General features: G+C 38.7%; 2 long non-coding RNA genes across 2 annotated transcripts in view; one reads left to right on the forward strand and one right to left on the reverse strand.

Annotated features, from left to right (window-relative positions):
• Positions 1-30: 30 nt before the first annotated feature.
• Positions 31-16,330, forward strand: part of LOC117238914 — an 18,489-nt gene continuing 2,189 nt past the window's right edge. Inside the window, exons 1-2 of the long non-coding RNA XR_004494299.1 lie at positions 31-41; positions 283-286. This is a non-coding gene — a long non-coding RNA (uncharacterized LOC117238914). The remainder of the gene's footprint in view (positions 42-282; positions 287-16,330) is intronic.
• Positions 11,494-16,330, reverse strand: part of LOC117238915 — an 18,497-nt gene continuing 13,660 nt past the window's right edge. The window contains exon 3 of the long non-coding RNA XR_004494300.1: positions 11,494-11,587. This is a non-coding gene — a long non-coding RNA (uncharacterized LOC117238915). The remainder of the gene's footprint in view (positions 11,588-16,330) is intronic.

The raw sequence follows: 16,330 nt of genomic DNA on the forward strand, positions 1-16,330 counted from the left end.
TACAAAATTTATTAGAAACTGACAAAGTAACGATACAGAATGTTATAACAGAACAGAATAGAATGTCGAGTACTGACTTGGGAGGTTTTTTTATATCAAGGGGTTGGCTCCTGTGGAGGGGTTATCGTTGGATACCGGTCACATAGGGATCCTGTTACTGCTTAGTTACTGTTTCGATGGCTAAGGTATGTGAGATATGATTATCCTATCGCTGCATTCCCGGGGCCACTGTGACACTAGAGACGTTGTCTGTGTTTTATGAATTGGAGACATTATTTTGAGAATGGTCCCTGCGGTTATTTGGATTATTTTGATTTCCTTGTACTGTTTGGGAGTAGTATAGGAGATTGAAGTAGTAGTGAATTTCGGAAGACTGGGTATTTGATTGGTTGTCTCTTTGGCTCTAAGCTTGGGATACTTATTTATACATAAGGTTTTGTAGGCTGAGCGGCCTTTGTAGTTAGCAGAATGGTCACCTTGACAGTGGATGCACTTCGTTGGGGTTTCCGGTGATTTAGTGCACTGGTCAGTGGGGTGTGTACCTGCACATTTAACGCAGCGGATTTTTATGCAATCGCTTCCTCTGCAATGTTTGTATTTTTCAAAGCTTTTGTTCATGCAATAGCTCTAGTGTTTTGTTCTCGTGTTTTCGTTCTAGTTATCCTAGTTGAACAAGTTTTGAAGTGCCCGTGCCTGCCTGTTCAAATGGATCGAATAGAGCATTCTCTCTTCCTCCGAAGATGGTTGTATTTCATCTTCACTCAATATGTTGCGTCGTGCAACACTCTACCTGGACCCGGCCATACACCGCGGGCCAGACAGGCCCCAGATGTCCGCTCATTCTTACGGCGTACCCTCAATAACCTTAAGCACCCGTCATAAATCCCACTAATTTGCTTGCTAAGGTCCTTCAGACCCAACAAACATCTGTTTTCTGAATCATTTCTAAAGATTATTGTCTACCACGGCTTGACAAGGGAAAGTTGGGTTTTTCCACGTACGATGCTTCCTAATAACAACTTTCTATCGAGAGCAGCTAAGACCCTTTCTAGTCCACCAACCTTCGTTTAACCAATTAACAACAAATCCGATGGTCCCGTGCGCTAGACACACGCATCCTTAGCTTTCCTCCGCTACAGCATCGTCACCGAACATCACTGATTCTTCAACCTTCAAACATACAACATCCTTCGACCGGGTCTACACCCGAAGATCAGTCAGTCACTTATCTTATACATACGCACCAGCGTAACTATCTTCTTCACAAAGTTGTTGGAATAAACTGTCATTCACACCTTGTTACATCAGTGTCATATTCAATTAACCACCTCTATTATCCTAATCGAAATAGGGGATCGATCATTTCGTGGCGTCGATTATCTAATCGTGACGGGAATTTACGACTCCCGTTGGCGTGCTTCCTCGCGATCGCGTCTCTCCGCGATCGAAACACAATGTCATAGATCTGTTTTGCCGCTTTTTAATTTCTTGTTTCTGAATATTTGCTTGAAACTTTTTCACTTCAGGGAATGACTCATCTTCTTCTTTTAGCTGATGCATCTTCGTGTTTTCACTCTGTGAAAAAGTTCTCTTTCTATTACTATTTCTTGTTGTCATTGAACACTTTTCTGGCTGTATTGCATCTTCTCTTATAGAAAGATGATCCTGTAAATGTGTCTGTGAAGTACCCGCGATCTTCCTTGAAATTGTTTCGCTCAAAACACTTTTCTCATTTACTATGTTTTGTAGGGCTTTGTGTTATTTCTTCTTCTGAGCTACTTCTAGCACTTTTCCTTTTTTTTAGATCGGTTTTCACGTTTCCTCTAAAAATGTAGGATATATTTAATTACGTTATAATAGAATTTATATGCACAATGTACATACATTAAACGATTAGATTTCAACATATTAATTAACCGATATCTTTTAGGTATCATTATTAGATACTATATATAAAGGTTAGTATTGATCAGTAACATGAGATTCGGGGTAAGATTAAAGATATTAAATTTCATCATAATATGATACAAACATTTACATTACTGTCATCGTCACGAATTAATGGCCTTCGTAATTTTGCAACAAGTGACATTGACTGTTGTTTTTTAATATTAATTGCAGCTTTCCTTCAACCCTCTCTTTTTGCTCGGCTCTTCAAAACTTTCGGCGTAGTTGAAGTTGAAGGGCCAGGTTGTGGTGTTTGAGCAAAGTATCTCCAAAATGGTCGTTAACAGATTTTTTAACACCCAAGCAACGTATATTCAATATATCTTTGGTAATTAGTGCTTTAATCCGATTCTTTGATGTAGTACCGATATTCCTACAACCGATAAATCTACAAATAAATTCTTTATAAGTGTAGTATCGTGGAAAGAAGGGCCTGTGGTGGCACTCGATAGTTAAATAGCACCACTCGACACTAACTAGTGTCGGACGACGAAGTGGTTAGCGCCTTAGGTTACGAACGTAGGAGTCCGATTTTTCTTCCACGGTACAAAAAATGAGGAAAAGAGCGGCCGTACCCAGCAGCGACCACTACAGCGCTGAGCACAGCTCAACGATACTACATAAGTATTTAATATATACATTAAACTATACTTTTTAATAATACATACCATAATTTAATATTGTGGTTGAAATTATGACATATGTAACAATTAATACAAACACTTAACTTAGAAGCATATGTAAATTATTTTTCAAAAAAAATATTTATATGAAACAATAATAAAATAATGAAGTAACGTTGAGAATAAAATCTAGTTTAATTACAAATATATACACTGTTAACAATACCGTTCTTATCAATTTTATTAAATTTACAGTGAAGCTTACAATTACACTAATGTCAATGAATATTAACGTATATGTTTATTATTACACCAAATAAAAATGAAAGTACTCTAATGAAAAATATACTTTAATGGAAATAAAACAAGTAAATAGCGAAGCATTTATTAATATCATTATATAGTACTATATTATATTATTATAATATTTATTAACATTTACTTACGTTTTACGTTTGCATAAAAACTACAAAATTGTAAATATCAACTTTTATAACAGAGATAAAACAAGTCACAGAAATTCGTGTCTTTCAATGGCAAAATGCGTTAAAGGAAGGGAAACGATAATCTCCGTTTCGCGTCACAAGCGGGACTGTGCCAGTTTTGCTCCTTGAAAGTACATGTAGCGGTACATGAGCTAGAGGACAACTCAAATTATGTTGTTTTTTTGCCTCGGAGTATCAATATCGTTAGGACATACATAATGTAGTAATAAATAAACTCCGGACAAAACTATGTTGCCGCTACGTGCAACTGTCGAACGAAGACGAATTTGAATTTTCCGATTCTCCTCCGACCAGTTTATACTGTACCAGTTTAAACGGACGCAATCGTAAAGAGTTATCGATCATGTAATGGATCGTGTTAGGATCAATAATTTAGAGAATACGAGAAATTGCTGCTGCAACGCCTCGAATATATTTAGAATAAATAAAATAAATACGAATAAATATAAATACCGTCGAGAGACGCTCGTACAAATGTATTCGCGAAGCTAGGGTATGGTCGCTTGCGAAAAACTCGATAACTATAACTCGGATGACTCGGATAATAACTCGTAGATATTGATCGATAATTCGTAGGTACTCGGTATATACAAACTCGCGATCACGTCCGTTTATTTATACTGGGGGGGGAGTCGGAAAATTTGAATTCATCTTAGATCGACGATTGCCCATAACGGTGACTTTGTTTTATCCGGAGTTTACCTATCGATATGTTTCGTGCGTCAAGGCGATGTCCGTGTTCCGAGGCACAACAACATGAGTCGCTCTCGATCCGCCACGTCCTATGACTCTACCGACTATCTACCGAGTATTGATCAGTTACTAACGAGTTATGAGCGAGCGGTTATACACTGTCTTAGCGAATCCGTTAATACGAGCGTCTTTGCGAACATTATCTGTTCTTATTTATTTAATCATTTTAAAATATACTTGACGGTTTCTACAACGGGCAATCTCGTCTAATAAATCTCACGATTAACCATCCTCTACACACAAGTCCCTTAACACATAACGACTTTTCAGTTCAATTGGGATCATTGCGTTTAACGCCATCTATTCGCCCGGGTGCGCCATTTTTCTCTAGAATATAAATTGTACCGCATGCTTGAAATAGCCAGCCATGTTGATATGGAAGAGGAGGCGAAAGTGGAGCATATTGTAGAAGGAATAGTAGATGAAGAAAACAATAAGTCTACTACATCCATTAAAAAATTGAGGAAGAGATTAATCATGTACGAGGAATAGAATTATCGCAGAGCAAAATTGATTGTGAAGCTAGCCAAAATTGAAAGGAGCAGGAAGCCCAGTCAATCTGGAGATATGAAGAAGACGAGATGTTACAATTGCGGCGACGAAGAATATGAGTGTGCAGAGTGCCCGAATAGGTCGAGAGGACCCAAGTGCTTTAAGTGTAGAGAGTACGGACACATCGTATCGAAATGCGACAATACCGATACCGGTAGCGAACTAACTTTAATGAGAGCGAATCAGTATGTGAAAATTGGAATCGGGTTCGGAAGAAATTGTACACTCGAAGAATTTTCAACGAATATTGTGATAGATGATGAGTCGTACGTTGTAACGATACATGTAGTTTCAGATACCTTGATGCAACACTCGTTCATAATTGGCACATACTTCCTGAATACCGTCGAATTAAACATAAAGGACGGAAATGCTTCTATTCGTAAAGTAGAGAAAAAAGATTGTAATAGACACCCGGAGGTGTTTAAAGTAGATATAGAAATGCGGCAAGACAAAGTAATTGATCAGTCTTAATCCGACTTTGCAAATCCGATCGTAGTTGAAAAAAGGAACGGATCTCTTCATGTTGCTATCGAGGAGAATAGTAGAGAATGTACGGCAGTTGTAGTTACCATGAGTCCTTATCTCGAGGACACCGTCGTCATGAAACAAAAATTTGTTAGATGAACCGGTTTTTTTGCGTGAAGAGGGAAAAATGCTATTACGCGTACCCAGAGAGATCCGCGTCTCTGGGTTATGTAGGACTCGGCAGGTGACATCGCCATACGCCCTAAAAACCCCTCGATCCTTTATTTGATTAGACACGGACAATCCCGGCATAGCCGATCAGCATTCATCAGGGTTGTCATTAACCGCGTCTCCGAATATTTAACGTTGCATGCTGGTACCGCTCCTCCTCTTCGCTGACCCCATAGCCATTTCCATTTCTCTTCTGTAATTTATTACCGATTTGCAGAACGCTTTGAGATATGTCCAGTATTCGTCCTTGGTAACCACGGTGTCCACCAAGTTGTCCACACTTATCCTGAGACCCAGGAAATTCTCGAGTTGGATCGTTATGTTCATTAGGTCCATTTAGGACACACGAACAGGACGTGTTCTGCATCGTCGTTCGGGTCACCACAATCCCTACACTTAGTGTCGACCCCCTTACCGATCCTCTTTCTGTAGCTGTTGAAGATACCATGCCCCATTAACATTTGCATCGTAAAGTAATCGATGTCTCTCCTTTTCTTGGCGAATATAGACGCATTACCTATCAACTTCCTAGTAAAGTTGTCCTCTTTGTAATTGCCCTATTCCGCTTGTCACTCCATTAGGGCTTTCCTCCTTATGTCATCCAGTTCTTCTGTTAACATGATGTATCTATCGATCACTTCACCTTCAACAGCTAAGCTCTTATAAATCTTCATTCTCTCGTATGATTCTTTCAACATCCTAGCTTTAATGTTGATCGGTAAGTTGCCGGTCAATACACAAAGCACCGCATGAGATACAGTGCGGTAGGCTGTAAATGTAATGCACAGGGCAGTACGTTGGGTCCTTTTTATAATCTTCCTGTTCTTCTCATAGTTCATTGCATCAGCCCACACAGGCGCACCATATGTCACGATGGGTTCCCAAACATTGTAATAGAGCCTGCGCGCCAAGCCAGGCGGACCATTGATATTCGGCAGAATTCTTAGGAAACTAAAGTCCTCCAAACAGACAAACAGTCTTTGTCCCAACTACGGGAAGATAGGGGAAACCTATTGTTACGCCATGCGGCTTACCATAGGTCATATTCTTAACTGTCGATCGCGCCACTATAATGTTGCATACGGATCGTCGCGTCTGCCCGGCAAACAAACATTGTAGTGGCAAGCGCGTGGTTCATTAAGCAGGGCGACTTCCAGAAACGTCGACTCGTGGCCGTTATTTTACCTCGCGTAAAAGAATATGGCGTGATTCGAACGTAGTGGGGGTCGCCTTCCAGAAAAAACGAAAAAAAATCGAAAGGCGTTCAGAACTTTTCGAGAAGTCAAACCGTCAACACATCTGATACGTCGCGCATTACTTATCAATCAAAACGCAGTTACATTTTTTTTGTTCCTTTTATATCTTTCTAGTTAATAAGTTGTTCAAATAAACATTAATTTATTTGTGTTAATTCTGTGGAATTTCATTGAACTACCCTTATTATCATAATCGAAATAAGGGGATCGATCAGTTCGTGGCGTCGATTATTTAATCGTAACGGGAACTTACAACTCTCGTTGACGTGCTATCTCGCGATCGCGTCTCTCCGCGAACGGTCGAAACGCCTATTTTTTAACGAACGACGTCTCCCACTAGAGACTTTCTCTCGAGAGCGGCTAGCATCCTTTTCTAACCACCGATATACAAATTGACCAATTAGCAGCAATGCCAATTTCCCTTACTTTCTGAACGAAGGTTGTCCTCGACGAATCCGATTTTTCCTCTGCAATATTTTTAAAGCTACACATTTCGAATTTTCCAATTATGCCGAAACAATTGCGTGAACCACTCTATATATTCCATACAATAAACTATTTTTTGCGTTTTAAAGTAGTTGAATATTTTATTAAAATACTCTGAGCAATTCTCAGGTTTCTGTGAAAACAAGATAACCCAAATGTAGTTGTGTTTCCTTCAGAATTATGCAGATTTTATTTGAAATATGTGAGGTGTAAGTGACCCCGACGTGATCGAGCTAATGAGATTTCAATGATCGTGATTCCGGGCGCGCTAACGATATGTCAAACAAGAATAAAACAGTTACGACCAGTGAAGTAGTCCGCGTGCCTTTGACGATGCCCTAGAAGATAGTGCTATGGTTCTCCTTACTAGAGAGATAGCTCGCGGCGGCGAGCATCGCGGGCGATGAAGAAAAATCTACCGCCCTCCAAGGGTGTCTAGAACCTGAGTACTTAGAGCGAATCGAGGACATAGCGTTGAATACCCCGGCCACCACAATATGATAAACTCAAGGACGAAACACTTCTCTCTCCTTTTCCTTTATTTGTCGGCTCTACATCCATCCCCCTTGCTTATTCAAGTTGTTGTTTGTCTATATACGATTCAGCAGCTATGGAACCACATATGGGCAAGATGGATTTACAGAAAGGAAGCGGAGGATTTTCGCGACGGAGGATGTAATTGAAGGATGAGCGTTGTAATGAATTGGTTTTGGTTTGTAAATATATTTGTTATGTTCTTGCAGCACTTCTTCTTTGCATTCTCAAGTCCCTTGGACGGCCTTTAGGAGAGAACAAAGACACAAATGATAATTGTAGCTGCTGGCTGTAGATGTCGCTGCTAGGGTACTGCTGTATTTTCTTTTCATTTAAGAATCGTGGAAGAAAAATCGGACTACGGTCGCCGGGATTTAAGAACCCAGATCCCGAACGTTCGTAACTTGAGGCGCTAACCACTGCGCTGCCGTTGTCTGGTATTAGTTAGTGTCGAGTTGTCGTATTTGTGCTGTCGAGTGCCGCCACATATGTATGCATTTATGAATTGAGTGGTTTACAAGTAATTACAATCGATATACATTACAAGTAATTACAATCTATTACAAATGACTCGCTGTGCATATTACTATAACAGTCAGTACTAATTCTATAGATCAGCAGCATTATAACTTTCCAATAAACAACCGAAAATCACATCGTTGAATAATAAATGCATTCACTGTAGAACGAAATTATTATTACGAATATAAGAGAAACGATTTAAAAACCATGTATTTTTTCATTTAAATTATTTGCATTTGCAAAGGGAGATACAAAATTTTAACAACGTTGCAAATTACAAGTTGCACACAAATTACAGTTTCGTGTTTAAGTTATTGTTCAGAGTTTGTTGGAATACAACGATATTAATCGCATACAGATGAGGTGATTGATCGAACGGATTCTTTCCTTCGTTGTTCAGCGATATCCTCATTAGCGTGCGTTCGTGAGATATACCACGGCGGCTAGCACGTGCATGCTCTTTCGAGAATTCGGCGGAAGAAGCGTAGGAATATGGATGGAACATTCCCGATGGGCACGTCGAGAAGCTACTAGAAGGTTCTGTGGCACATGTGACGCCACACAGACACCCACACAGGTCACACTCATTACTGCATACAGAGTGGGGTTCAAAACCCTTTCAAGGGCCATGGGTCACTAAGCCAGTCAGTCTGTGAATAACTAGCCAACTGTCTACATTCCAGAACACACACACTTATAATTCCTGTAATAATTGTTTAATAAATATCACATTATATTGTTTCAACACAAACATTGTGTCTTCCACAGATTATTAATCTCAATTCCAAGATTAAATTCTAACAGAGCTTCCTAATAATTATGGTACAATTGGTAAAATGATGATTTTACATGAAAAAAGTAAAAAATATATTAGATAATTGAAATAACGCGATATAAATATAATTGAAATAACATCAGTAAGAACGGATGTTTTAAGCTTTCGATTTTGAGAAAACAGGGTATGAATATGTTTAGTTAAAAAGCAATCCGTGTTTATTCGAGCATTCGCGGAGAGACGCGATCGCGAGAAAGCACGTCAACGGGAGTAGTAAATTCCCGTTGCAATTAGATAACCAACGCCACGAACTGATCGATCCCCTGATTTCTGTTACGATAATAGGGGTGGTTCAATGAATTTAACACTGTATTAACAGGTTAATATAGCTTGTATATTTAAAAATAATGAATGTAATAATAAAAACGTCACAAATTATTTAGCGATAAATACAGTTGATATGTTATAGGAATTCGACCCGACTTTGCGATATCTCTCAATGAATTCGTTAGACTAAGCAATTTATAACGTTTGACTCTTCAGAAGGGACCGATTACTCTTCGATCCTTTTCGTTGTCTTCTCTGGAAGACGACCCCCACTACGCTCGGATCACGCCACCGTTCGCGCCTATGATCACGTATACCAGCTTCTTTCTTTATGCGGATAAAATAACGCACCGAAGGCGAATAGATGTTTCTGGAACTCGCTGCTTGACGACAACTATGCGTTTATCGCTACTTTGTGTATATCTCGACGGTCATGTAAGACGATCTGTTTGCGACGGTTAGGAACACGGCCTACAGTAAGCCTTGGGGCGTAATAAACGGAGAGAATAGAATAATCTACAGGATTATCAACGGTGAAGTATATAAATATACTAACGACTCAGAAAACATAATTGAAGTGAGTTGCTTAGATATGAAATTATTGTTAATAACTAAAAGAATAATAGTACAAGTTAGATTAGCAGAGAGACAAACGTGATTGTGCAGTGAGTCTAGGAAACAGGATAAAATATAAAACAAATAAAAATGGAATATGCAATACGTCCTATCCAAGAAGATTGGATACCAACTAATGCATAATAAAAGAATGTCCGCAATATTTGGAATTAAGAACAAAATTCTTAAAATAAACAACCACCATCTTTATGAACAGAGAAAATTGATTATTGAGACTAAAGAATTTTATTAAGAAACAACATGACGCTCAGAGCATAATAACTGAAGTTATAATAACCTGAGCACAACTCAAAAACTTAGCTATGACCCTTTTGTAATAACTAACAAACAAACATTTCAAACTTAATTAATTATAAACAAGCTACAGATAATTTGAAGTTGGATATGAATAAGCTTAATAACAAAATTAAATAAATAGAATTTTTCTTATTTAAATGCGACAGTTCGTAGTACAAAACAAATTTTGTTCAGGAATAAGGTTTTCTGAAAATTTCCAGCGAAAATTTTTGCAAAAATTTTGAATTTGTCTTTTTTTTAGGCTAGCTTGATTGCATTACAGGTAGATTTAAACGATCCGTGTGTTGCATCTCCAAGGCATCTTCGACTCATCGATACGCAGTGATACCCGGCAAACTTCTAGTGGACAAGCGACGTTGCTTGCAGGCAGGTTATATACATGTTTTGGAATGTGTTGTCGGCAGGCAATGTCTACAGACGCCTGTTGTCTGCCCATACGCGCCTTACGTTTCACTGACAGACATTGTCCGCCGATTACTACGACATCTGTCTGTGGACAATAGGCCGTCAGTGTGGAGTTATCTTTACCCGAATAATTTAAGAAATATAAAATAAACTTCAACGAAAAGTTGCTAGCTTCGATATCTTACTAGTACAATGTTATCGAAATTGAATAAACCTCGTTACTGTATTTAAAGGGAAATTGCATTTATATTTCAAGTTTATAGAGACAACAACAACAACCAAACAAAGAATCGCAACGAAGAAATAAACGGATACAACAAACAGAACACTGGATCGAAGATAGAACAATAAACAAGATAGAACCAAGAAAACAACAGTAACGAAGAACCGGGGCGCAGAAAAAAGCACGAAGCGTGCGAGCTGGAGAGGAAACCTGTGACCGTCGGTGCAAGCGGTAAGCCTACAAAATGGTTGCCGAGCAGGAATAATCGGCTAGAGAGCCAACCTGCTGGGACCGGGCTATATGGTGGCAGGTATCGCGTGTCGCCAGCTAAGCGAGCTGCCGCCCGAAAGGGTAGGTTTAACTTGTCCAATGATCCGCAAGGAGAGGGCAAGTCGCGCGCCGACCATCTATGCGCGCCATTCCCAAGTCGAACGCGAACATCTAAATGCGAAGCCAGTATGCGTTTTTACTGCAGGTATGGCGCGGTCGACCAAAAGGTCGGGCCCTCAAACGCACACATTACTTGTACAATTCGAGTGCTGCAGATACGGAAAAGCAATTTATAATTTATCGTAATTTATCGTAATGCGAATTTTGGCGCGTCGTCATAAATAGATTTTTATTTAAAACGAAATTGTTAAATATCCTTTTGTATCAATTCACATAACGTTAATAAATCAATATTAGACATATTACTCATAAATTGTACATATCTTTGTGCATATACGCATAGTTTTCGTGCATATATCAATATTTGTATATTTTATGTGTATAACTTTCATATGCTTTTCGCAAATTTTACATTCATAAACATCTGCAATCTACACGTTACGTTTTTCGTTGTATTTACAAGTACGGACATTAGATATTCTATTACATGCTTTTATTATAATCTTTTGATATATTTATAGTTGTTTAATTATTAGGTCATCCCACAAGTTCGTGGCGTTTTTCGAGAGGTTATATATGTTAAGATCGTTTACATACCTTTCAGTTTCATGAAAAAATGTAATCCCCCTCTCGTTGTACAACTTCTTCCCATTTTTCTGGTTGGTTCCGTCTCGATAAAAGTTATCTTGTTTTTCTTTAAAATAATTTTCTATGCTATTTTTGAGAGTGTCAATATTTTCAAATTTTTTAGCTACTAAAAAGTGTTGTAATGCTCTGAACAGGTGGTAATCAGATGAGGCAATGTCTGGGGAATATGGAGGATGTGGTAAAATTTTTCAATTAAATTCAGACAATTTTTTTGTAACGCTTTTCGCGACATGCGGTTTAGCATTGTCGTGATGGAAGATAACGTTGTTCCTATTCACTAAACCTGGCCGTTTTTCAGCTAGTGCTTCCCTTAATTTTTCTAACTGAGCGCAATATTTGTCTGAATTAATGGTATCACCACTAGATAAAAGTTCAAAATAGAGTATTCCTTTATAATCCCACCATACACACAAAAGAACTTTACGTGGATGTAACCCTGGTTTTGCACAGCGTTCAGGTGGCTGATTTCGTTGGGATCAGCTACGTTTCCGTTCAGGGTTTTCGAAAAGTATCCACTTTTCATCACCAGTTACCAGAGGCGTTTAAGGAATGGTTCACGTTTATTACGTGCAATTAATGACATGCACGCTGTCGTTCGTTCAAGACGGTTCCGTTCCGTAAGTTCATGGGGCACCCGAACGTTCAACTTTGACACCATCCCCATTTTTTTTTAAACACCTATGAATCGTTGTCTCAGGTATTTTCAGGACATTTGACATCTCTTGAACTGTCAAACTTGGTGATTTTTCAACAAGATCCCGAATTTTATCTCCGTCTGTCTGAGGAGGACGCCCGGAGCGTACCTCCTCTTCTAAACAGAAATTCCCAGCTCTAAAACGTTGGAACCACTTCCTACAGGTGCGAGATGAAAGCGTATTTTCTCCGTAAACAGCACATATGTTTTTCCTGGCAATTGTTACCGAACTTTCTTTCCGAAATTCATATAACATGAGATGTCGAAAATGGATACGCATTTCACTCGTGATTTTTTACTGTTAGAAGTCACTGTGTTCACTATATTACGATCTTATGCCCACGAAGATCTACTCTAGCCTGTTCTCGATCAGCTAAGCTCAAGTGCATTGGTCCCTTATCGCCGTATGTTTAGAAATTGACACATGAAATATATACACAAAAATTTATGGGATCACCTAATATGTAAACGATTTTGAACTATTTAATTTAATAAAGACCTTAGATCGACGGATTTTAATTGCTGTCACATAATCGTTAATTCATTACTTTTCCTCCAACTGTCACGAATTTTCACAAAGTGTGTATTTCGGATCGCTAATCTCATACGGATGTAAACTTCATTTTCTTAATAATTTTGGTCAATCATGTATCACATTTTCTATAAAATCTATAAGATCAGCAAGTGCTCTAATACTTGTGAATAATCATATATCTTAATTCGTGCCTTTTGTATTAATACAGAAGCTTCATGCGAGAAAGAATTTTCGATATAAATGTTCTCAGTGTTGTAAATCGAGTTCTGCCAGAGCAACCGAGCCAAACGGACGTGTAAAACAGTGCTTCAGAAAAAGTGCGGCAAGTGGGGAAGAGAAAGTTACGAACGGCAACGCCCATAGCTAAATGGTGGAAACTCGTGTCTTCTACTAAGAAGACTACAAGCAAAACTAAAATGAAAAAGCACATCCCACCGATAAAAATAATTAACAAAGACGAACAATACTACATAAATAAAACAACAAACATATCAAAACCAAGCCAACCCCGATAAATGCAACCATATTACACTCACACTGCGAAAACAGACACCATCAAACATCCTACTGAACGGCACGCACAAACCGCAAACAAGACAAATCAAATACCTAGGACTAGACCACCTAGAAACACAACTCACATGGAAACAGCATACTAAATTAATAATAGACAAAATACAGACAACAAGGAGACAAATGCATTGGCTAACAAGTCGAAAATCCAAATTAAGCATAGAAAATAAATTAAAAATATAGAAGACGATCATAAAACCAATCTGGACGTACGGAATACCACTATGGGGAGCAGCGGCAATGAGCCATATAAACAAAGTAGAGACAGTACAAGCTAAAATTCTTAGAACAATAGTAAACGCCCCATGGTACGTTAGAAACGAAGGCATACGGAAGGACCTGGGAATACCAATGGTCAAAGAGAAAATTAGCAGACACGCAGAAAAATACAAAGAAAGAATAGGAACACAGCCAAACTGGCTAGCTGCGGAAACGATCAACACCTCAAACATGGATAGAAGGCTAAAAGGGAAATACCCAGCAGACCTCACAAAGGACACAACCAAACAAACACGAAGATGGTATCCCACTGGGGGTAGCTACCCATATAATAATCTAACAGCTAAAAAATTCTACCAAATGTCCAAACTGGACAAATTGTGAATCTGATCTATAAAATAAAAAAAACCTGTGATCTGAGTTTAGATCTCAGTTTAGAGTGATACATCTCCTAAAAGGATTAAGAGATTTTTTAAAAAATTCCCAAAATAACAGTGAATTTTAGAACAAAGATAATGGAAATACATAAACATCTTGTTAATAACGACGTGGGTATACTGATAGGAACTAATATCTGCAGAATATATGAATGTCTTAAACATAACGTAATGCTAAAAAACGTTCTCTTTGTCCAACGATCTCTTGATTCCTATACAACCTCTCCTGGTTATCTTGCGCACGCGTAACATTCACGTACCGTTACATGCATTGCCATTCCATACTTTTCGTATCCTTTTTATACTGTTACTTGAATATAGAATTATATAAAAAATACAAGAGCACAAAGATATAGAAAATATAAAAATATAAAAATAAAAGATTACAAAACTGTCAAAATTACAGAAAATCAGATTAAACGTTAGTACCTATATTCTACATTCTTTTTGTATTACATATACATTTTTTACATTATAAATGTCGGGTTTACATTAGAATTAGGGTTAGGGGCGTGAAACGAATCTTCATTTGGATTACACATTGTCGTTGTGCAATAGGGAAGACATTGACTAGTGCAACTGCGATTATTATAGAATCGGACAAGTAACCGTGGTAATTAGATACTCGAGAAACTAATGACAATGATCCTAAGTGCAATAACGAATCCGCGGTCAACGGGATAGTAGATGTACGGGCTCACAAAATCTAAGTCGGACTCTTTGTTAATAAAACGCGTAATATTCACTGGTCGTATGGGGTTACTCTTTTCGTCGATGAGATCGCAAGAAAGAATGAATTTCCGTCCCGATGATGCCACAGAGAAAAACTGTGATGGGGTGTATCTAAGGACACGAGATCATCGGATTCGTCGAGGATAGCCTTCGTTCAGAAAGTAAGGGAAATTGACGTTGCTGCTAATTGGTCAATTTCCATATTGGTGGTTAGAAAAAGATGCTAGCCGCCCTCGAGGGAATGTTGCTAGTTGGAGACGCCGTTCGTTGAAAAATAGGTCTCTCCTATCTTCCCGTAGCTGGGACAAAGACTGTTTGTTTGAAGGACTTTAGTTAACTAAATCCTAAGATTTATAGCGTCTTTATAACTGTCTGTAAAAGACCAACAACTGTCTGGAGATTGCCGATCGGCAAATAGAACGGTTTCCCGGTTCCTGTTCCAAACACCAAGACTTATCATAAATAAGGCAGGAAATTATTCCAAATTATCCGATTCGTACAACAAATGAATACACACGATTCGTCTCTTCGGGTTGTACCGTTTAAAATTTTTGCAATTTTTAATATTTAATATTTCTCCAAAACTATCATGTACATTATGAAAAAAGAAGTCGGAAATATATAATAAAAATTTTTCGTTTGAGGCTCGTACGTCGAGCGACTCTCTACCTAGACCAGGCCATACACCGCGGGCCAGACAGAAACCGCTCATCCTTGCTGCGTACCCTCAATAGTCTTAAGGACCCATCGTAAATCTAAGGAATTTTCTAGCTAAGGCCCTTCAGACCCAACAAATATCTTTTTTCTAAATCGCTACTTTTAAGAGTATTGTATACTACGGCTTGACACGGGAAAGTTAGTTTTTCTCACGTACGATGCTTCCCACTAGCAACTTTCTATCGAGGGCGGCTAAGACTCTTCCTAGTCCACCAACCTTCGTTTAACCAATTAACAACGAAGCCTATTTCCCTCACTCTCTTAGCCAAAATCGTCACCAACAAATCCGATGGTCCCGTGCGCTAGACACACCGATCCTTAGCTTTCCTCCGCCACAGCATCGTCTCCGAACAGCACTGATTCTCCATCCTTCGAACAGTCAACATCCTTGACCGGGAATACACCCGTAGATCAGTCACTCACTCATCTTATACATACGCATCAGCGTAACTATCTTCTTTACAAGTTGTTAGAATAAACGGTGATATGTAACTTACTATACAGTGTTACATTCATTTAACCACCTCTGTTATCTTAACCGAAACAGGGGAACGACTAATTCGCGGCGTCGATTATCATAATCGTAGCGAGAATTTACGTCTCCCGCTCACACGTTTCCCTCGCGATCGCGTCTCTACGCGAACGGTCGTAACAGCTGCGATGGTTGGACCGACATATACATATTTTACAAATTTTATTATATTATTATCCATATAAAAATTCGTAGTATAATAATCATTATTTTTAAGTATTAACACGTTGACTGCCACGACACCTGTATTCGGGTGTCAGCAAAGTTTCTGACCAGGCCGCGTAACCCATATTCGGGTGTCGCTTATTTGAC

Source organism: Bombus vosnesenskii, unplaced genomic scaffold (assembly GCF_011952255.1).
Source record: "Bombus vosnesenskii isolate JDL3184/JDL3185 unplaced genomic scaffold, Bvos_JDL3184-5_v1.1 scf7180000013756, whole genome shotgun sequence".
Lineage (NCBI taxonomy): Eukaryota > Metazoa > Arthropoda > Insecta > Hymenoptera > Apidae > Bombus > Bombus vosnesenskii.